The 23,219-nt window shown below is 38.7% G+C and overlaps 1 pseudogene; it reads left to right on the top strand.

The window, feature by feature from the left end:
• The first annotated feature begins 16,206 nt into the window (after positions 1-16,206).
• On the top strand, positions 16,207-17,058 carry LOC114096264 (TPA-induced transmembrane protein pseudogene; annotated as a pseudogene).
• Positions 17,059-23,219: the final 6,161 nt, after the last annotated feature.

Genomic DNA, 23,219 nt, shown 5'->3' on the forward strand with positions numbered 1-23,219 from the left:
AGGAAGTCATTTCTCAGTAGTAACTGCTTGCCAGCTGGAACTTTTATGTATATTATCAAAATAGATGAGTTTGATGGATGCCCTTTGAACTCTTCCCAGGGAATTATCTTTAGAGTGTTCCAGTTCCCTCTAAATTTTGATCATATTGCTAATGCTAACAAGAAGTATCTGTAAGGTGTTTGAAGTTTCTAAGATGAAAGATGTTACATAAGTAGAATGAATCCATTTGGGGAGATATAGGGAATAGTATGTACATCATGGTCCTGCAAGCTCTAAGGCTGTGGATGTGGCTCACTGATATGTAGCTAATGGAAACAGTCCACATTTTTTCAACATGATTTCTCTTGAAGGAAAAGGACAGGTAATTTCCTCTCCTCCACATGTATGCATGTATGTCCTACACAGAGAAGATTTCCCACAAAGGTAATGAAGCTTATACTTTAGGATCTTTTTTTTTTTTTTTTGTATGAGTCCCTTCCAACATACTGTAATACTGATTTTGTATTTGGTAATTTTGTGTTTTTTGTTTTCCTTAGAGAAGGCCTCCTAAATTTGGATCTGAATCTGATCTAACATACAACACAGCTTTCCATTTCTAACTTTTAGTCGTATCCAGTATTTTATTGGAAAATGAGCAAGTACATTAGTAGTGTCATTAAAAACATAATTCATTTTATTGGCTTCTCTGGGTTTATGGTTAGTTTTGTAGTTAAAGCTAACCACTTGGAAGCATTTTCATATAACCCCATTGAGGGTAATTTGGCAACAGCTTTTAAAACTATAAATATATTTGCACAGTTATAAGAGGCCATATCTACAAAAGTATTTGATAGTCAAAGCCTGGAAACATCCCAAAAGCTCATCAATAAAAGACTGGTTAAATAAATTATGATACATTCACATGAGCACCGGGCAGTTGTTAAAAATAAGGAAGGATTTTATGTGCTGATATGGAAAGATTTCAAAGATGATTTGTTAAGTAAAGTTTACAATGATGTATGCAATATCCAAAAAGGTACAGTAAAAGGCTGGGGGAATATTTGCTTATATTCATATAAAGTAATTCTGAATGGACATACATAAAACTAATAAAAGATTATATATGGTGGTGTGATGCCCAAGGAAGATGGATGAGAAACAGGAGTGTAGGGGAGATATTTTATAGTTTATGTGTATATATATATATATATATATATATATCCATAGGAAATGCATTGCCTACTCAATGAAGAAAATAAGAAAGAAACAAACTATGCTCTTTGCTTATCTCAATGTATTTGTATTCTTTTAGCCCTCCAAGTATAAGTGTCATTGTGATGATTTCATAAAACTTTCTGTATGTGGGAATCTGACCTCCCATAGCCTATAATCAACCTGTTAGGGCACATCACTTTTCACCATGTGTGATCATTAGTTACACATATAACCCTTGAGACCATTCTGTATTCACCCCCTGCTATTATTGTTCTCACCTCTACATGACCTTTACATTGTACTTCTCTGTTTCTTAAACAGATTATATTCCCTTCCCACAGAGAAGCTTTCCCTGACCCCCTCGATTTGGTCAAGTTACCTTGCCATTCTTTTCTGTCCCAGTACATTGTATCTCATCTCTTTTATTATCTATAATGTCTGTCTTCTCTACTTGAGTCCAGACCAAAAACTCCACAAAGGCCTGGGCTCTGCTTGTATCGCTTACATCTGTGTCCCTAGTGCTTAATACAGTGCCTAGCAGGGATTAGCTTTTGTTCATCGACTGGAAGTGAATGTATTCTCTTACCAGAGAGTGATTTCCTTACAGGCAAGAGTTATCATTCTGTAGCACACATAATATGATGGACAGTATTGCATAGTGGATAAGAGATTCAAATATGACTTATGCCACTTCCCAGCTTTGAGATAACCATTAGCAGCTCTGGCTTCAGAGGTCTCATTACAGAAAGTTTTTCATTTATTCTATCATTCAACAAATATTTACTAAGTGCTTGCCATGTGCTACTTTTCTAGGAACTGTAGAATGCAAGACAGAAAAGTACTTGTTCTCTGAAATGCACAATCTACTTGGGGAGGGGTTAGGGGGCACAGTAAACACATAAAGCAAATAAACAAAATATTCAGATGGTGATAAAAGCCACAATAGAGCAACTGAGGTTGGCCAGTTAAGAAAGGTAAGTCTTCTCTAGGAGTAAATATTTACACTGAGTATTTGAGTAGATTAGGTGAAATGATAGTATTTGTGAATGTCTCAGAATCATGCCTGGCATATGATAAATGTCAAAAATGATAAGTATTAGTGTTAACAAACACTTGACAAAAGAATAGGTGGGAAGTACATTTCAAAAATCTAGAAGAAAGTATATTAAAAGTTTCCACCAAAAAGAAATAATGAATGATATTTTGGGGTTTTTTTTTAAACATGTCTTGTTGTTGTTGTTTTGTTTTGTTTGTGGTACTGGGGATGAAAGCCCAGGGCACTCTACCACTGAGTTACATCTCTATCCCTAGATGGGGTCTTGCTAAGTTTCTTAGGATGGCCTCAAACTTGCAATCCTCCCACCTCAGTCTCCTGAGTTGCTGGGATTACAGGAATGCACCATCACAGCCAGCTAAGGAAATGATAAATGTCTGAGGAAATTAGATATGTTTAGCCTGATTTAAGTATCATACAATGTATATATGTATTAAAACATCACATTACCCTATTAATAATATACAATTTTATGTTCTTATGTATCAGTTTTAAAAATTCAATATAAATAGAAATGAATGAACTGAAGGTATATGAAAATATAAACAGATGTCTTTCATATATAAGATGCTACAATTGCAACATTTGTTAAGTGTTTATTTAGTGAAAAGGTACATATATCTGTTTTGTTCCTATTTGAGTCATTAATCTATTTTTCAAGAAAAAGTTCTGAAATTGTTTATGCTTTTCTTAAGTGGTAGCATTTATATTCTGAGAGGGATCTAATTTTTTTCAGCATCTGTCTAACACTACTCAGAAAGCATAGAAACATACAGCATTGGTTGTTCATAAGTGGATTCGATATTCTCTAAGGTCCCATGAACCTTTGAGTTCTTCCATGTTCTTTACATGTAAACTGATGAAGAAATGGGAGTAAAGGAGAAAGAGAGAGAGAGAGAGAGAGAGAGAGAGAGAGAGAGAGAGAGAATATTCTCAACACAAACCCACCCCAAGACTAAAATATCATTGATAATTCACATCTTCTTGATGTGGTAGTGAAATCAGTGGATTATATTGGATGATGCATATTGAAGGGTGGGGTTTTGAACTGCCTCTGTTCCAGGCACTTCTCATTTGGTCCCTAGAATATGTGTGAGTAGGTAACTGTTTTAGGTTGAATTCCCAGAAACTTATCTTTAGAAAGAGAAAAAAGAAGAAAAGGGGTGCTAAGGGTATGATTTCCTGGTGAAGTCTCGGCTTGAGTTGGTTGCTACAGGGGAGTTTTACACATTGAAGTTTTTCCCCATTTGAATTAGGAAGCTGGGCTTTTATACTCCTGCACCAGTCACTCAGTGGCTGTGGCCTTAAGTAGCTCCAGTAGCCCAAGGGCAGTCTCCCAGACAGAGCCATAGGTATGGGCTGGTCAAGCAAAAGGCAGGTGGTTCAGTGCACAATAAATGAGACCCAGAGAATCTGGGTGAAGCACTCTCCAGAATTTATATCGCCAATTTACATAAGTAGAGATCTGACTCAGCTTAAATACTTTGCTGAAGGTCCCTATTTAAGGGGCAGGGTTCAGACACACACCCAGACAGGTTTGACTCCACAGTTCATGCTCATTCTTCTTTACCAAGTGTACCCCTTTTCCTGACCATATGGAAACATATGTGTAAATAAACATTCTTACCTTGCTTTCTGGGCAACAGACTCTATCTAAATGTAGTGAAACATTGCATAGAGTACTATCCAAAAGAAATATAATGTCCTACCTCAACCTCCCGAGTTGCTGGGTACATTCTCTCTCTCTTTTTTTTTTTTTTTTCACATATATACAGTCTTTCTGTGTCTTTTATGCTTATAGCACATCTCAATATGGTTGTGAAATATTTATCAGAAATCCTTGATATGAATTTAGATTTCATAAAATTTATAGCTGAAAAAGTAGATTCACAGAGCCCAGTTGGTCCAAGAATGCTTAATGGCTTAAATTACAAATATTAAATATGTAATTTAAAATCTACTAGTGGCCACAATAAAAAACTGAGAAAAAAGAAATTAAATTTAATAATATATTTTATTTCACCTAATAAACCCAAGATATTATTTTGACATGTATTAATACACAAAATTAATGGAATAATTTTGCATTCCTTTTTTGTTTGTTTATTTATTCAGTATTTGGGATTTGTTACCAGTAATAAAATATCCACTATTCGGTTTCACTAAAATTTGAAAGACAAAGGTTGGTGAAGAAAACAGGCTTATTCCAGACACAGACCAATGGTACAGAATAGAAAAACACATAGAGAAAAACCCACACATAGACAGTTATCGAATCTTTGACAAAGGAGCCAAAAACATACTGAAGAAAAGAGCCTTTTTTAACAAATGGTGCTAAGAAAATTGGTTAACCACATGTCAAAGAATGAGACTAGACCCTTATCTACACCCTGCACAAAAGTCAACTCAAAATGGATCAAAGATTTAGGAATTAGATCAGAAATAATGCAGTTCCTAGGAAAAAATGTAGGGGCAACACTCTAGCATATAGGCACAGGCAATCAATTTCTCAGTAGGACCCCTAAAGCTCAGAAAATAATGCCAAGCTTCTGCACAATAAAGGAAATAAGAAGGTGAAGTGAGAACCTACAGAATGGAAGAAAAATCTTTAGTAGCTACTCTTCTGACAGAGGATTAGTGTCCAGAATACATAAAGAACTCAAAAAATTTAACACCCAAAAAACAAAACAAAATAACAACAACATAAAAAAAAACCCAATTAATGAACTAAACAGACACTTTTCAAAAGAAAACATACAAATGGTCAACAGTTATATGAAAACATATTCAACATCATCAGCAATTAGGGAAATTCAAATCAAAACTAAACTATCTCACATCATTAAGAATATGAACCATAATAAATGCTAGAGAGGATGTGGAGAAAAAGAAACACTTCACAGTGTAGGTGGGATTGTAAATTGTATGACCAGGATGAAAATCAATATATTTCTCAAAAGACTAAGCATAAAATCACCTTATGACACAGCTATACCATTCCCAGATATTTATCCTAAAGAATTAAAGTCAGTATACGCTAGTGATACTTGCATATCCATGATTGTAGCAGCACAATTCACAATAGCCTAACTATGAAACCACCTAGGCAACCACAGTGGAGTTATATTTAGTCATAAAGGAAAATGAAATTATGTCATTTGCAGAAAATGGATGAAACGTGAGAACATTGTGTTAAGGTCCCTATTTAAGGTCCCTATTTAAGTCAAACTCAAAGGGTCAAAGTCATATATTTTCTTTCATGTGTGGAAGCTAGAGAGGACAAAGGAAAAGAAAGGGGGATCTTATAAAAATCAAAGGGAGATCAATAAAATAAAAGAAAAGGACCAGGGAGTGGGCGGATCCCAAGTAGAAGGATCCCAAGTAGTTAGACCCTGTCTCAAAAGAGAAAATCAGAAGGAGTGGGAATGTAGCTCAGTGGTGAAGCTTGCCCTTGGGTTCAATCCCTGGTAAGAAAGAAAGAGAAAGAGCAAGAGATAGAGAGAAAGAGAGGAAGAGAGGAAGGGAGGAAGGAAGGGAAAGGAAAGAAAATTTGTGCTATGAAAAGTTATAAGGATATAATTTAATATGCCATTAGGAATCAAATCAGTCAGTCTGCCATCAAATAAATATTGAGTATCCATGTGTGTTACACAGCAGTAAATAACACCCTTGGCCATGACTATTTAACTACCAGGACTTCACAATTGGAATTGCTTAGGAATAAAAGAATTGGCTGTGTTTAATGCTTTGATCGGAAGAAGTTAGAGCTGGCTTTTGCTTGATTTTGGCTAAAAGGGATTCATGCAATACTTGCTTTTCATCTTAGTAGTACACACTGAAGACGTAGTTAATGGAACATTTGGAGATCTAGTGAGAAGCTCCACAGCAAACCCAAGAGCATTGAGACGTCCCCGTTTTGACCCTACAACCTCACCTGTACATACCAGACGATGCTAGAATCCCATCAAGGCACCAAGATATGAAAGCACTAGGAAAAAAAAAATCTGGCACATCTTTAAATATATGTGGAGGGTTTTTTTTTCTATTATTTCCATTTCAAGTTTCTTATTATTTGCTGTATGTGGAGGTTATGCTCAAAAATAATGAGCACCTTTTTAAAGGGATGTGCAACAATGTTCACTAACTGCCCAAAATTATAATATACAAAAAACACACATCAATGATAAAATGGGCTGGGGAGGTAGCTTAGTGAAAAAGTGCTTGCCTAGCATGTATGAGGCCCTAGCTTCAATCCCCAGCATCATCACCAAACAAAACAAAACAGAAACCAAAACTAGTAAAGTGACTTAATAAAAATATAATTTTCTGAAATATTCATGCATTGAAATGTCAAGCATCAGTGAGACGGAAAACATACAGCTATATCCAACAATATGAATGCATTTCACAAACATTATACTGAAAGAAAGAGGCCAGAATCAAAAAAGAATACAACTTAGTATTCTTCTTTGAAGTTCAAAAATAGGCAAAGCTAAACTTATTTTAGAAGTCAGGATAGTCATTAACTTGGCAAGGGATGGGGGTTATTGATTGAAAAGCAGCATGAAAGAGGCTACTGAGGTGCTGGTAAAGTCCTATTTCTTAATCTGGAAACTGGTTATATAAATATGTTCACTTAACTAAAATATTTATTGTTTAGACATTTTTCTGTATGCATGTCATACTTTAAAACACATATTTAAGTAATAAATTTTTTCATTTGTTCATTCCGTTGAAGACCAACCATTCATCTTAAAACTCTAGAGACAAGCTGAGCATATGAGAAAGTCAAAGTCATCTTTCCACTCTGTGATTCACCTTCTTGAAATCCCAAATATCTTTCTTGGAGGCTGCTGTGGTTGTATATGGTCCAGTTGTGTTCCCCAGGGGTTCGTGTTGGAGGCTGGGTCCCTACTATGGCCATGCAAGAGGTAATGGGAATTTTAAGAGAAGCCTAGCACAAGCTGACTAGATCACTAGGGGCATCATCCTCAACAGAAATTACGTGGTCCCATGATACCACAGCTAGTTACCACAAGAAGGGTTGTTATAAAAGATCAAGATAGCCTTTCCCCAGTCTCTCTGGCTTTCTGTCTCACCATCTGATCTCTTCTTCTTACACATGCTCCTGCCATGATGCCTTCTGCCATAAGAACCTCATCAGAGGTGGAACTCCTGGGGCCATCCTATCTTGAACTTTCAACCTCTTAAACTGTGAGCTAAATAAACCTCTTTCTTTACAAGTTACCCAATTTCAAGTATTTCATTAGAACAGTGAAAACTTGATCGATGCAGACGCAGAGGAAGGAAAACCAACCTGGTCATAAAACCTTGGATAGTAGGTAACAAAAAAGAACATAGTGCTTATTGAAATTCCTATGCCTGGCATGTCCTGCTCTCATCTCTGCCTAATGAAATCCTAACCTCCTTCAAGTTTCATTTAAGGACATTTTCTTGTGGAAACTTCTTTGATTACCTCAAACAAAACTTATCTCTTTTTCTTCTAAATCTGTAGGCCACTTGTTTGTGCTACTCATCGTTTATTCCCATGCATTATAGTAATTTCTGGAAGGTAATGTAATTTAGTGCTGAAAGATTGGGTTGTGAAATCAACCCAACTTCAAAGACCCTCCTCTGCCACTTTCATATGACCTGGAGCAAATTGCTTAGTCACTATGCCTTTGTTTCCTCAGTTTTACAGTGGAGATGCTAATAGGAGTACCTACTGGATATGTAGTTGTGAAGATGAGATAATGGATGTACAGCTGCAGAAAATCAGTAAATCTCAGGAAATGTTTCCTATTATTTTTATTGAATATTACTTACTCTAGTTAATAGCATGTTCCTGAAGAGTACAGAACATGACTTAGATGGCATTCAATGAATAAACTCGTGACATACATCTCATGTTGTCTTACCTTGTGTGTGTTGTTATGTTCATTTATCTCTTCCACTAGACTAAATTCCTCCTAAATAAGAACTACAACTTGCTTGGGTTTGGGGTTTGTTTTATTTTGTGGAGGTTTGTGGTTTTGGAGGTGGAAGTATATGGTGCTGGGGATTGAACCTAAGTCCTCACACATGCTAAGCAAAGTGCTCTACCAGTGAGCTACATCCCCAGCCAAAGAACTACAACTTACTTGTTAAATATCCCTCACTTTGCATCATGGTGGGTTTTGGGCTACATACATGTTTAGTAATGGGTTGACACCACTCAGGAATTTTTACTCTTTCTTATTTAACAATGTTCAAAGAGCAATGAAAAGATAATTTTCTTAAGTTTCCACTACAAATTTTTGCACCTCTGGGTATCCAACCATTCCAGTTTGCTCAGGGCTATCCCAATTTTGGCACTGAATGTCTTATGATCCAGAATGACTCTGAGTCCCAGACAAAGCAGGATGGTTGATCATACTACCTGCATCCTTGCCTGTGTACTTGGCTGGCCTGATGTTTTGATGGATGAGCCAACCATGCTCCTACCTCAAGTCAAGCCTTCATTCTCGTTGGTATGTCCTCTATGTACTCAAAATGGGCTTGTGAAATTCTCTTTCTTTCCTGCATCATCAATGATTTTCTCTCTCCTTCAGCATTCAAACATTCTATAATTTTTCTTATTGAAAGATAAACAAAATCAACAAGTGTAGAATGTAATGTGTAACTCAGTGGTGGAGCACTTACACAACATGCATGGGGCCCTGGGTTTGATCCTCAGCACCACAATAGAAACAAACAAACAAACAATATAAACAACAAAAATATCTTGAACTAACATCTCCCTCAAGCAACCATCCAATTTATTGGCTCCCCTTTGTAACAAAACACCAAGAATGAATTATCTATACGGTCTCCAATTCTAATTCCCCCTTTCCCCATTCTTCGTTGAACCATTTCAATCAGGTTTCTGTCCCCAACTCTCCATAGATATATGTCCTGTCACAATTTGCCAAAGATCTAGAACTTTTTTAGACTGCTGAACTTTGAGAAGTAAACTTTCATTTTTGTTATTTTTGTAATCATAGAAGGTTTTTCTTAGCTTAAGTAACAGAGCTAATAACTTCTACATCCATATCTTCAGTTTATATACTTCCCTATAACTTATTCTTGTATAGCCAACTGTCTATTCAGCAACTTATTGAATATAGAATAAGGATCTCAAACATCAATACGAAACTTTAGATTTCCATCCTCAAATAGTATCCTTCTGTCAAAAGATGTCTCTCTCTTCCTTCTTCTTGCTCAGGTCCCAAACCCTGGAGTCATCCCTAATATTTCTCCTTCTCTCATATCCCACATCTAACCCACCAGGGAAGACTGTCATCATCTTCTGTCAGATTATTGCAATAGCTTCCTAGCTGGTCTTGCTACCTCTTCCCAGGCCCTGCCACAGTCTATTCTCAACACAAGAACCACAATAATCCTAGGAACATTGGCCAGTGTAAATCATTCTGCACAAAACCTCCCTCAGAGACTTCTCATCTCCTTCAGAATGAAACCAGGGCTGAAATGAAACTCATCTCCTTCAGAATGAAACCCAGGGCCTTACCTTGACCTACAAAACCAAATGGCTTTTTGTGTTACTTGTTCAAACCCATCCACAAAAATCTTTCTCCTTCCTCCCTTCCCCTGCCATTTGAGCCTCCTTGCTCTTCCTCAACACACTACAGTCATTTCAGCCTCAGTGAACCTCAGCCTCCAACCTGTGAACTACCTGCTCCTCCTGCTCAGAAGGCTCTTCCCCCAGAGAAGCACAAAACTCACCCCCATGCCCATGCAGCTTCTCCTCAAATACACACACACACACACACACACACACACATACACACACACACTTGTTTATTTTTACAGTGCTGGGGATTGAACCCAGGGTCTTGGGTTTGCTAGGCAAGGACATTTCTATCACTAAGCTATACCCCTAGTGTTCTCCTCAAGTTTTATTTATTTAATTCTTGATGGTGGAAGGTACTGGGGATTGAACCCAGGAACACTTTACCACTAAGCCACATCCTCAGCCCATTTTTTTATTTTTATTTTAGACAGGTCTCATTAAGTTGCTGAGGCCAGTATCAGCTAGCCTCAGCCTTCTGAGCCACCGGGATTTTAGGCATGCATCAACACATCTGGCTTCTTCTCAAAGTTTAAACTCTTCACTTTGTTTTTAAATCATTAATTTATTGATCTAAGAAACATGTTCCATTCAATAGACACTGTGATGGGAACATTAAGGTATGAAAATGACTGCTGCCCTCTAGAAATTGCTGTATTGGACTGGAGAACAGGACTTTACTGAAAGATTTCCTAGAAAAGAGGCCCCTGAGCTGATTTTGAAGAAAAAATAGGAGTTAGAGGAGAAAGGGGGATGATAAAGCAAGTGCCTTTTAGGGGGGAAGCATTTGCAGGTGGATATGAAAGATTATGATATAATCAGAGGTTGCAGAATTGGCCTTATCTGTCCCCAGAGCCTGATCATGTGTACAATAAGCACTAAAGACAGTTCAGGGAACCTCAGGGCTTGGGGAAAGGAGAGAACCACATGAGACTGCCCACTAGGGTGGTGTAGAAGAGGAAGCCAAGAGCAGGGACAAAGAGACATAAAAACTGCAGATCACAGTTTGTCCCCTAATGACAAAAGGGGACATTCAGATAAACAGTTAGAATGAGGCCCTATTAGGAAGAGAAAGATAGCACAACATATAAGAACTCAGGAACAGGGCTTGATTCCTGGGCAAACAAGGTTCAAGGGAAATAATAGCCATGGGGGTCTTTTACCTGTTTTTATACATGTCTTTTACATGTTTCCTGGTATTCATGCTCTCGCACAGCCTCCCCTTTGAATTTGGCCTGTATCTGTGACTTGCTTTAACTGGGGTAGAGTTTGCTCCCCAAGGAACATTGGAGACTTTTTTGGTCAAAAATTGGGGGTATAGGGACAGGGTGCTACTGTCATTTCTATTCTTCTGGTGGGCAGGGAGCTGGGATGTTGCTAAACATCCTACAGTGCACAGTACTGTTCCCATGACAAAGAATGGCTCAAAATATCAATGGTGGTAAGGCTGAACTGCCAATAGGATGCAGCCTAGGCCTTAAGACTTATGCCTTAAGAAGAACTAAACCTTAGAAGGACCTGGAAGTTTCCTCTGTTGGAAGGAGGGTAATGGCATATGGTATATGGCAGCTCAGAGATACATAGGAGATTTTAGAAGAGACCACATGAAAAGGGAACAGTTCAAAGGCTATATGAGAAGTGAGAACCAGCTCAGAGAGAAAAAAAAACAGGGTTCCAGATGTACAACTCCAGGCAATCTCTTCCAGCTGACTCCTAACCATCTGAGCCATCTTTACTAAGGTGTCAGACGTGGGAGCCAAGAAACTATCATGGACATCCCAACATAAGCAGACATCACAGAGAACAGTTGTCCTCACTGAGAACTTCCTAAACTGTAGAATCATGAGCAAACAAGATGTCAATGTAAGTCACTAAGTTTTGAGTTGTTACATAGTAATAGAAGAAACAATAACCAACAGAATAGGCAGTGTTCCAAGAACATCTTAATTACATTTCTTTCTTTCCAATGACACTTCAGCTATAAAGAAACTGAAGTGTAGAAGTATACAGAAATTAAGTACCACTCCAAGGTTAACATGACTCAGAAGTAATAGAGTTGGGTTTTGACTCTAAAGGCTACATCTAAACCATCATACCATACAGCCTCTCTAGTCATTCTTCATTCAAAAAATATTAATGGAGAATCTACCAGGTACTGTTCCATGTACATGGGACATAGCAGGGACCAAAATGAACCAAAAAAAAAAACAACTATCTTATGAAACTGACTTCTAGTGAAATCTAAGAAGCCACAGAAATGCACTGTCAAATAGCAAGACTCCACCCACCCAAGAGATGTGATGGACTTTGATTGCTTTGTTTCACCTCAGTACTGGGGTTGAACCCAGGGCCTTGTGCATGCCAGGTAAGTTCTCTTCCATTGAGTTACAATGTGAGCCCTTTTATATTTTATTTAGAGACAGTATCTCACTAACTTTCCCAGGCCTCTAACTTGTGGTCCTCCTGCCTCAGTTTCTTGAATTGCTGGGATTATAGGCCTGCACCCTCTCATTGACTGCTTTTTAGGTTCCTAGGCATCTATTTCAGCATGACCATTTCCATAAGAAATTATCTACTCCATTATATAGAATCTGTGAAGACTGTTACTCAAGGGTGAATAGCTCTCTGCCAGCAAGTCAGGCCACATGTTCCTAGGATTTGTATCTTCAGAATAGCAAAAGATATCATTGGACTTCCTTCATTCCAGGGGTGGCTCTGAGATAAAACTATTGAGAAATTCCTGCTACCCAGACTTCTGCTTCTGCCCTACTTTCTAACCATTTGTGCACCTCGCTTTGTAAGTTTCTTGTTGATTCTGTGAGCCACCTGGTATTTTCCTAGTAAATTCCTGTGCTGTGTTAGGCAGAGACTGGTTCTGATGCTTGTGATGGAAGGACTCTAATTGCAAATCTTTTAGGAGAAGGGCCCAGGAAGAGCCTGGAAAGAACAAAGTAGATAGTAATCGTGTTCCCAATAATCATCATTAACTTCATCTCCAGTTTCTTCCTTCCTTCCTTCCTCTCTTTCTTTCTTTTCTTTTTTATAAAGTTGTAGATGGACACAATACCTTTATTTTATTTATTTATTTTTATGTGGTGCTGAGGATTGAACCCAGTGCCTCACACGTGCTGGGCAAGTGCTCTACTACTGGCTACAACCCCAGCCCTTCAGTTCTTGATATGCACAACTTGTGTTTCTTCAATCTTATAAAGTATTAAACAAAAATAATTTCAACACTCCTTCTTCAAACTAGGCTGCTGTCCCTTTCTGCATAGAAATTCTGAAATCCAACACTGAAAAGAGGCTTTTAAAGCAGGTGAAGAAACACAATGATATGGTTAATGAACCTGGGATAAAGACACAAATTTATGTAGAAACCCAATTGTCCAGATTGAGCCATAGCTCAGAACCAGACCAGCGCTACATATCCAAGAAAAGGGAGCATCCAAAAATGCCCTGGATCAAAAACTCTGTAGTGGGACTGAAAGGATATGAAAGAGAATAAAAAAAAACCAGAAAATGGAGACAGACCTCAACAGACCAGCGATGCTTTATTAAACGACAGAGGGGCACATTTTAGAGGGAATATGGCAACTGGCTACGATAAAGGCCTGAGTTTTATAGGGTTTAGAGGGCCTGAGTCCTAGCAGGAAATGTGTTGGTTACAGTTGGAGGGAGACCTTGGGAAGACAGCGGAATGGTTGTAGATAAGGAAAATTGCAACAAGTTCTGAGCCCATTATTCTCCCTTTCTCCTTGGGGGTTGTTATTTTCCATGTCCTTCAAAGGCTGTGGATAAAGATCATGGGGGCTCAGTACTGGGAACGAACGGCCAGTTCAGCTATAGGTGCAGGCCAGGTGCGTGTCCCTTCTGTGCTCTCCCCATTTCCCTTCTGCTTTCCCTCCAGCTGAGGCCTGGGCTTCTATTTTATCCTGCAGCAATGACAAAAGCTCCAATTTACCACAGACATCTCCCTCACATGTGACAGGAGGGCGGATAGGGAAAGAGTTGTAGATAAGGGAAGTTCCCTGGGGCCTATTTTCCATATCCTTCAGGGACTAGGAATTTTCATTTTTATACACTGGCCAATGATTTGGGGGCTCACTGAAGTTTGATAACCATGCTCTTCCTCGCTGGACTAGAGCCCCTTGAAATGTGCTTGTCTGTAGAACACTCACCTAGCATGTAGAAGGCCTGGGGTTCAATCTCCAGCAATGCAAAAGAAAAACAAAATTGTGCTGGTCTATGTTTAATATATAGACATGTGATTTTATTAAAATGTGTGTTCTGATTTAGAAGGTTTGGGATAGGATTGTGCATTTCTAACAAGTTTCCAAATGATGACTCTGGATGGGCATGGAGTCTGGATGGGGCTAAACCTGAAGCGGAGTCAGAAGTCAGGGACCAGGAGAGAAGCTGTGAAGTAGACAGAGCCTGGTAAGTGGCAAATGGACAGCATGAAATCTCAGAGCCTGCAAAACTGACAGCTAAGCTCCTTAACCACCGCAACGTTACCATCCTTCTGGCTTAACCTGCACAACCTTAAAAAGCAGTTACAAGACACAATCCATTAATTATATCCTCGAGTAGCTCCTTTGCCTGACCCAGTCCCTCTGATGCCTTGTTCAGCATTACAGGATGAAACAAAAACAAAGAGGTGATTCTGAAATTCAATCTGATGTAATTGGGTGCTTTGTTCTTAATTAGAGTGTGAATACTCTTTTTGTAGGCCATTGAATTGGTGTAGATAATGCAGTTCCATGTTTACTGTTCTAATAAAAACTACTTCACATTATGAAAAGCTGACATAGGAGCTGGGAAATAGCTCTGTGGTTGGGTATTTGTCTAGCATATGCAAGGCACTGGTTTCAATCCCAGCACTAAAGGAAAAAAAAAAAAAAAAGCTGACATAGACAGTTTCCAAATTATGTATGCGACAGAATTGAATTTTCTGAAGAGTCCATGAGTATTTAATTAGTAGACATGGCCCTTCCCTTCCTATTCATTCATGCATTCAATAGTAATTAGCCTCCGGGTACGGTATTAGGTGCACACTGGCACATGTTATACATGATACATGGTCCTAAGGCCCTGGTCTTGGAAATTGAGCCTCTGGTATAGTTTAATGTAAGTCACAGGATGCACTCCATGGTTGGATCTAGTTATTTAATGGAAGACTATGTGCAAATCCCTGTTCTGTGTCCTCTGGAAGAAACCCAGGAATGAAGGTAGAGTTCCAAATGGTAGGGAATAAACAACAGGTGGTCTGGGCTTCATTCAAAATATGAGTCACACCAAAAAATGCATGTGGGTTTTTTTTTTTTTTGGATGTGGTTTTTTAAAGTCATTTCCACTCCAGATTTCAACATATGCTACTCAGCAAAGAGTGGGTACTGAATGGCCACCACAATGGTTACATGTTAAGGAAAAACTCTACTGAATTGATAATTTTAATCATGTAAGCAGCCTTCAGAGAGCTAAAGAAAGGGAAGCACTGGGAGAGGCACCTGCCTCAGAACCTTTTATCCCCCACATACAGGAATGTATCAAACCAAAAGTTTTTAAAACATGATTTGTACTAGAAGTATTTCAAAAATAGCAATTTCCAAAGTGTATGAATGCTGTTAAAAGTATGCGTTAAGCACTCTTATGCAAATTCTTTATCATGAGGTTAAGCCATTTAAAGAAATTCCTGGAAATGATTAGGGAGAGAATATGTGACCATCAGGAGGAAGTGCAGAGTGAGGGCAAGCAGAGGAAAGAGGGACAGTGATGAAAGTTGGGAAATGAAGAATGTGTTGAGATAAGGTACAGGTCAGAAGGGTGGTACACAATGAGAGCTACAGAGACGGGCCACCATTGCCTTGAAAGACTTGAGAAGAAAGTCTAAGCGTGGGAGGCAATGTGACCTCCTTAGAAAGGCCTCACTAGACCAAAGTATCTGAAATAATGGACATATCTTTCTCCATGTATTTGCCCTGGTGACTTCTTCATATTTATTACTACACCACCCAATTTTATATATATGTTTACATATTTGCTTATCTTCTGTTTTCAATTAGAATATAAGAACATGAGGCAAGGAACCTGGTCTTATGCACTAATATATGCCCAAAACTAAAGTAGTGCCTGGTAATAGTAAATGCACAGCAAAATATTTGTTAAATGAATTAATGAATTAAATCAATAAGGATATTTGACCCCTTCCCTGCCCTCCCGCTGCCTGAGGTCTGGCGGGCGCTCCCCACCTGCTGGGTGGAGTGTGAACCCGGGAGGCCACCTCGGACTCTGCACCCGCAGGTGTGTCGGTCTGGCCTCCCAGGGGAGCCGCTCAGCTCTTCTCAGCCGGCCCATGGAAGGGGCCAAGCCCTCATCCTCAGAAGAAGACCTGGAGCTCTCGGTGCTCCAGGAGCAGCGGGACGAGCAGACGCCTCTCAATGGAGCCCTCCAGGTCCTGGCTGCTTCGGCCAACGACACCACCCCAGACCAGGCCAAGAAGGAAAATCCCTGGAGCTCCTGCAATAAGAATTTGGTCGGCAAGTGTAAACTGTGGATGGTCATCACCTCCATCTTCCTGGGTCTCATTATAGTGATCATCATTGGTTTATGTCTTAGTGGAGTAACTTATATTGATGAAGATGAAAATGAAATATTTGAGTTATCATCAAACAAAACATTCTTCATCATGCTCAAGATTCCAAAAGAGTGCATTACAGAAGAGGAATTGCCTCACCTGCTCACTAAAAGGCTTGAAGATGTGCACAGTAAATCTCCATCTCTGAGTCGTTATTTCACTTCAGTTGAAATAGTGGACTTCAGTGGTGAAAACGCCACAGCAACCTATCACCTGCAGTTTGGGGTTCCGTGGGAAGATGACGACTTTATGAAGTACATGATGAGTGAGGAGCTTGTACTGGGAGTTTTGCTACAGGATTTCTATGATCAGAGTGTACCTCATTGTGAGAGTCTGGGGCTTGATCCAGCATCTCTCTTGCTCTATGAGTGAAGTGGTTGAGGCTGGTCTGTGTCAGAAGGTGCTCCTCTGAGTTTTTGGAGAGAAAAGAACTCATTCTCTTTTACAGGAAAGATCCTGTGACAATGACCAGACTGTCCTTCCTCCTGATTCTGCACAGATAGGAAGTCTGACTCCACACCCAGCAAGGCAGCTCCCAAGCGCTGACCCACTTGGGTCAAGTTTTGACAAAGCAGGAAGTCAGATGGGTGGGAGGGTTGGGGGGGGGCAGGTCACTTGGTATGTGGGTGATGCAGTTCTTGAGGCTGTGGCTCTCTTTACCCATGTGTGGATACTTTCTCTTTAGCACAAGGGTGGTGTTGTGCTTTGTTTTAGACAGGTTCCTGTCAGCCTGTGTTGGAGCAGGGAGAAGCGAGCATCCAGGCAAGGGAGAACTCAACCAATTGCTCTTTGAAATCTCCAACTCTTCCCACCATTACAGAATATCTGGGTATCTTAGCAAACCAGCCTTAAGCACATCATCCAGTGTTATTTTTACATACACAGTCACAGAAATACGATAGGGATTACTAATTATTTGACATCTCCTTCTTCCTGTGACTCCTAAACACTTTTTTTGGGAAACATGAGTCCCTGTGGGTTTTGAACATGCGACCATCATTTTGCATTGTCACTCCTTTATATTTTTATAAACTTCCATCAAATAACCGTCAAGATTGCTTAACTTCTGCTGTGGATACCACACATGTGCTTTGTATTACCCATGTTACTGGCCTTCTTGCGGGACTCAGTGTCTTGAGGCATTGATGGTGTGTCTTATCTCCAATGGCTGTGAAACAGGAAGAACTATTGTCCCTTTGGCATAAATTGTTGAGAGCTTATGTCTGTCATTTGAGGGCAGGAGGAATGTTAGGGACTGTATCAGTCTTCAATGGATATAGAATTGCCTGTTGTGAAGGTATAGAATATTTGTTTTGGGAGAAAAATACCTTTGTACACATTTTCCAGGAGAAACAGTTGTGTGGTCCTATAAGGAGATATTTTAGCTGCAGTATCTCAGTGTCTTAGCTGCCACAGGTGGAAGTCTGTGAGAGGCAGCTATGTATGGGTGCGTGCCAGAGTGACTTGAGCTTATCATGAGCCAGGATTCTGGATAATGTGAATTTGCTTTTTTATTTAACTAGAAGACACATGTATTACAACTCATTGTTTCATTATAAGGATAGTTCCTTAAATTAGTGAATTTTTCTTCTTCCTCTTTATTTTTTACATGTCAAATGTGAATCTTTTAGTGCATTTGTACTTTTTGGAATATAATGAAGAATTTTAATGGAGAATGACTTTAAAAACATTTACAATAAATTATTTTTGCATCTGCAAAAAAAAAATAATAATAAGGATATTTAAGCTGGGCACAGTGGTGCATGCCTGTAATCCCAGCAACCCAGGAGGCTGAGGCAAAAGGATTAAAAGTTCAAGAACAGGCTCAACAAATTGGTGGGAACTTCTCTCCAAATAAAAATATAAAAAGGGCTGGGAATGTAGCTCAGCGGTTTAGTGCCCCTGGGTTCAATCCCCAGTACCAAAAAAAAAAAAAAAATTGTGTAGGGGAAAAGACAGTAATAATATGAATATCTTGAAAAGAGCAAAAATGAAAATGAACAAAGGTGGGGGGAAAATACAGTAAATAAGAGTCAAAAAATTCTATTGCACATTTTAAAATTTAAGAATATATGTGCTATGGTTTGAATATGATTTGTCCCCCAGCAAAGCTCACGTTGAGGCTTGGTTCCCAATAGGGCAGTATCCAGAGGTGTTGGGGTCTTTAAGAGGTAATAGGTTGTTAAGAGGATCAATGTCATTCTCACAGGACTGGATTAATGCTCTTAGGAATAGGTTAGTAATGCAAGAGCTATGAATACAACCTGGGGTTGGGGGTTTAGTTGTCAGAGAGCACTTGCCTAACATATGAAAGGCTCTGGGTTTGATCCTAACTTGGCCAAAAAAAGTCAAATAATTCTCACCAGCTGAGGTGGTACACACCTGTAATCCTTGCTACTCTGCATGTGGAGAAGTCAGGAAGAAGACAAGTTTAAGTCCATCCTGAACAAGTTAGCCAGACCCTGTCTCAAGATAAAATGTGTTTTAAAAAGGATCTGGGTAAGGATCAAATACTTTCTTTCATATGTGAAAATTAGAGAGAGAAGGAAAAAAAAACCCAAAGAATTAAAAAAGGGGAATGTCACAAAAATAGATGGGAAACCAACAGAATAAAGGAAGGGGCCCAGAGGGAGGAAATAGGGGAGGGCATGGAGAAGTACCAGGGAACAAAACCTACCATACAATGCTGTGTCCATGTATGAATACACCACAATAAATCCCGTTTATATATAATTACAATGCCCTAATTAAAATAGTAATCATATTTATAGAAGAAGGTAGATCAGTGGAGCTCAAGGAAGGGAAGGGGAGGAGAGACAAAGGAAAAGTATTGGGGAGTGAGATGATAAAATTATGTGCATGTATAAAAATGGCATAATGAATCCAACTCTCATGTAAAATTATAATGCACATAATAAAAACCAAATAAATAAAAATAAAAAGCCGGCCAGGGAGGTAGCTCAGTGGTAGAGTAGTAGGGTATTTGTCACTGAGAATGCACGAGGCCTGGAGTTCAACCCTCAGAACTGCCAATAATAATTCTTAAAGAGTAAAACTGCACCCTTGATTTAAGGTAAAAGGGCCTTGCAGGCTCCAGAAAGCCTCCAACTCTACCCAGTACCAGTAGCAGAATAAGGCATTGGGCATCGGGTCTCATTGCACCCTCTGTGTAAAGTCATGCTGGAGGGAGCATCAAAAGTCACTGGGGAGCTGTTCAAGAAAAGAAGAAGAAGAAAGCAAGGAGGAGGGGGGAGCTTTATAAATCTAGTAACTAGCCAGAAAAGAGAATGTAACTAACTACCCCTCCCACTACTCCCTGTCCCCTCACACAGTGTCTCATTGTTCAGACTATGTTTATTTGAGAAAAGAAAGCCTCAGCTGTGAGTCTGTGGTTGTGCACCTCCTAGTACTTATTTTACCAAGTGTCTTGGTGTTGGCAGGAGTGATGGAGAGAGGCCGGTTTAGGCAAGGGACAAAGAAGCAACTTGTGACTCCGTCAGGAAGAGAAGACTCCAGGGCATCTTCTCCATCAGAGAACTGTTCTCGATTTGCTCTTGGCTTGTGTGTACTGATTGCCTACTGCCAATCATCTTCAGACCAACAATACATAAATAGAGTAGAATGTTTCTTTCCTGAAAATTAAATTCAGGCACAGGTTAATTTCTTGTTGGTAGTTACCTCTGAAGATTAAAGGAAAAAGTGAGGGACACTAATTATTTTATGAAGTGTAAAAAAGTGCTAAAATTTGTTTATTTTGTTGCATTTGATATTTTTGAAAATATTATTAAATAAGAAATTAATGGACTGTAGGTAATATTTATTTTTTCCATTTGATCCCTATCCCCAGCACTGCAGTGCTGGGGATCAAACCCAGGTTCGCATGCATGCAAAACAAGTGTTATACTATTGAGTTACATCCCCACACCTTTTTAGTTTTGTTTTGAGACAGCATCTTGTAAATTGCTTAGGTTGGCCTTGAACTTTCGATCCTCTTGCCTCAGCCTCCTGAGTAGCTGGGATTTCAGGTGTGCATCCCTCTACTCAGCTCTGATATTTTTAATATACACATTTTTAAAGAAAAAGACAAGTTATGCAGAAAAATCATGTTTTTAAAAAGTTGGTCATAAGGGTAAAACTTGGCTATTGTAGTTTGCAAACATACTATCAGCGAGGCAGATTTTACATTACTGTGTAAATTTTATCATGAGTGGGTCATAATAATAACTAATAGTTGCATATCACTGACTATGTCCCAGGAACTATTCTAAGTTCTTTGTTCCATGTTCACTTATTTAATCTTTACAACAACCCAATGAGGAAAGCATTATTATAATCCCTGTTCACAGATGAACAGTCCCTGGGAAAGAGTGGAAATTTCAAGCAATTAACCAAGTCCTGGGGCTATGGCATCCATAACCTGAAAATGGCAAAACAGATATGTGATCTAAGTTTGGCCTGGATTTTTTTCTTAACTTTTCATTGAAAATTAATATATTTTTAATAAAGTACATGGTACACCAGTAGGAGTATAGCTTAATGAGTTTTTACATATGCATCCACTGAGAAATCATCACTAAGATAAAAATATATTTCCAACATCCCCAAAGGTTCCTTTTAGTCCCTTCCTAGTCAAAACTTCCCAAAAGATAACTGTTATCCTGACTCCTACCATCAGATCAGTTTTACCTGTGCTTGAATCTCATATAAATGGTATGTTTCTTTTACTCAATATTATGTCTGTGAGATTATTCCATATTGTTGAATACATTAGAAATGCATTTTTTATTGTGGTATAGTATTCCCTTGAATGAATATTCTAAAATTATTTATTCATTCCTCTGTTGATGGACTTTGAGATTGTCCAGCTTTTGGTTATTATGAATAATTCTGCTATTAATATTCCTTTTCACATCTTTTAAAGAAAATGCTCTCATTTCTTCCTCATATAAACCTAAGAATGAGATTGGTAGGCCAGAGAGTAGGTGTGCATTTAGAATTCATAGACCTTGCCAAACACTTTTCTAAAATTGTTCTGCCATTCACACTCCCACTTCCAATGTGTTCCAGTTGCTCCTCATCTTTGCCAATTCTGTCATTCTGGATGTGTAATGGTATCTCATTGTGGTTTTAATTTGCATTTCCCTGATGACTAAGGATGTCGAGTACCTTTTAATATCCTTGTTGGCCATTTAGATCTTTGGTGAAGATCCTGTTTAAATCTTTTGCTTGTGGTTTCAATGAGGTGGGTTTGTCTTTTTCTTATTGAATGGTAGGAGTTCTTAACAGATTCCTGTAATGAATCCTTTGTCAGATGTATGTAACTGAGAGTAAATTCTCAATCCATGGCACCCCTTTTTACTCTCTTAATGGTGTCTTTTAATCCCAAATCCTTTTCAGGAATAAATACATTTTATATAACAAATGTAAAGGAGAAAGCATCTAATTAAATTAGCAACGTGTATAATACAATAACATTTATATGAATTGCTTTAAATAAAATATATTTCAAATAAAACCTATTTCAAATAATGATTTTATTTATTCAAGAGTACATTTCAACATTCATTCCAAGTTAATTATGTACAAGTTACTATGCCTTGGGTGCAAAGACAGCTGGGATCCTTCTTGACCTCAAGGAATTCATTAGACTACATGGTGCTAGAAGGCAATAAACTGCAATAATGTAATGATATATATGATAATAACTTTGTACACATTTCTAGTAGATCAAGCTAAAGTGAATGTCTTATGAGTGTGAGGCAAAAGCCTAGAGGAAACGCATTAAAACAGTATCACCAAGTGACATTTGTCCAGACCCCTGAATGAAGAGGAAGGAGGAGTTCAAGCTTATAGAAATGAGCAGAGAAGACATGCAGAGGTTAAGGGCAAAAACTTGTGAAAATTGCAAATTACTGCAAATCCGCCCAGACTTTTTTTTCCCCCCAGTACTGCGTATTTACTTCACACTTGGACTTCACACATGCTCGGCAAGTGCTCTACCACTGAGCTACATCTCTCACCTTTTTTTTTAAAACAGGGTCTTGAAAAGATGCTCAGCCTAGCCTTGAACTTGTGATTCTCCTGCCTTTGTCCATTGAGTACCTAGGATTATATACCAGCACCATCATGCTGAGCACGCCAGATTTACTTAATTGAAGTCTCTGGGGACAGGGTTTGACAATCTGCATTTTAAACATTCCCCTTGAGTTTTTGTTGTGTTTGGTTTTAGATTCTTTTGAACCATTAAACTAGAATGCAGGGGAACAAATATCATAGGACACAGGAAATTGGGCCTAGCGTCAGATTATGAGGGGGTCTTCCCTTGAATTTTGTGCCAAAGAGCTTGGGTTAAATCCAAGCGGGCAAGGGAAGGCCATTAAATAAGTTGTTAAAGGGAAAAATTGATCTTGATAAATGTAGTTCTTCCTACTTTCCAACTATTAAAAGCATCAAGAGGAGCTATATGATTTATATGATAGTATTTGAACTATGCCTTGATAGTCAAAGGAGAAAGTAATTTTTATCTTTTGCTCTGGATCATGGATCAGCAAACATTCTATAAAAGGCTTGTTAAATAAAATTATAGCAGCTTGTTGGTTTGGACTAAGCTTCTGCACTCAGCCCAACAAATCAAACCAAAATGGAGTCACTCATGCTGAAGTTCCATGCCACCAAGCACAAACTAAGGTTTATCTGACCTTCTGAGAAAGGAGGAGAAAATAGGTGGTAGT

The sequence above is a fragment of the Marmota flaviventris genome, chromosome 7 (assembly GCF_047511675.1).
Source record: "Marmota flaviventris isolate mMarFla1 chromosome 7, mMarFla1.hap1, whole genome shotgun sequence".
In the NCBI taxonomy this organism is placed as follows: Eukaryota; Metazoa; Chordata; class Mammalia; order Rodentia; family Sciuridae; genus Marmota; species Marmota flaviventris.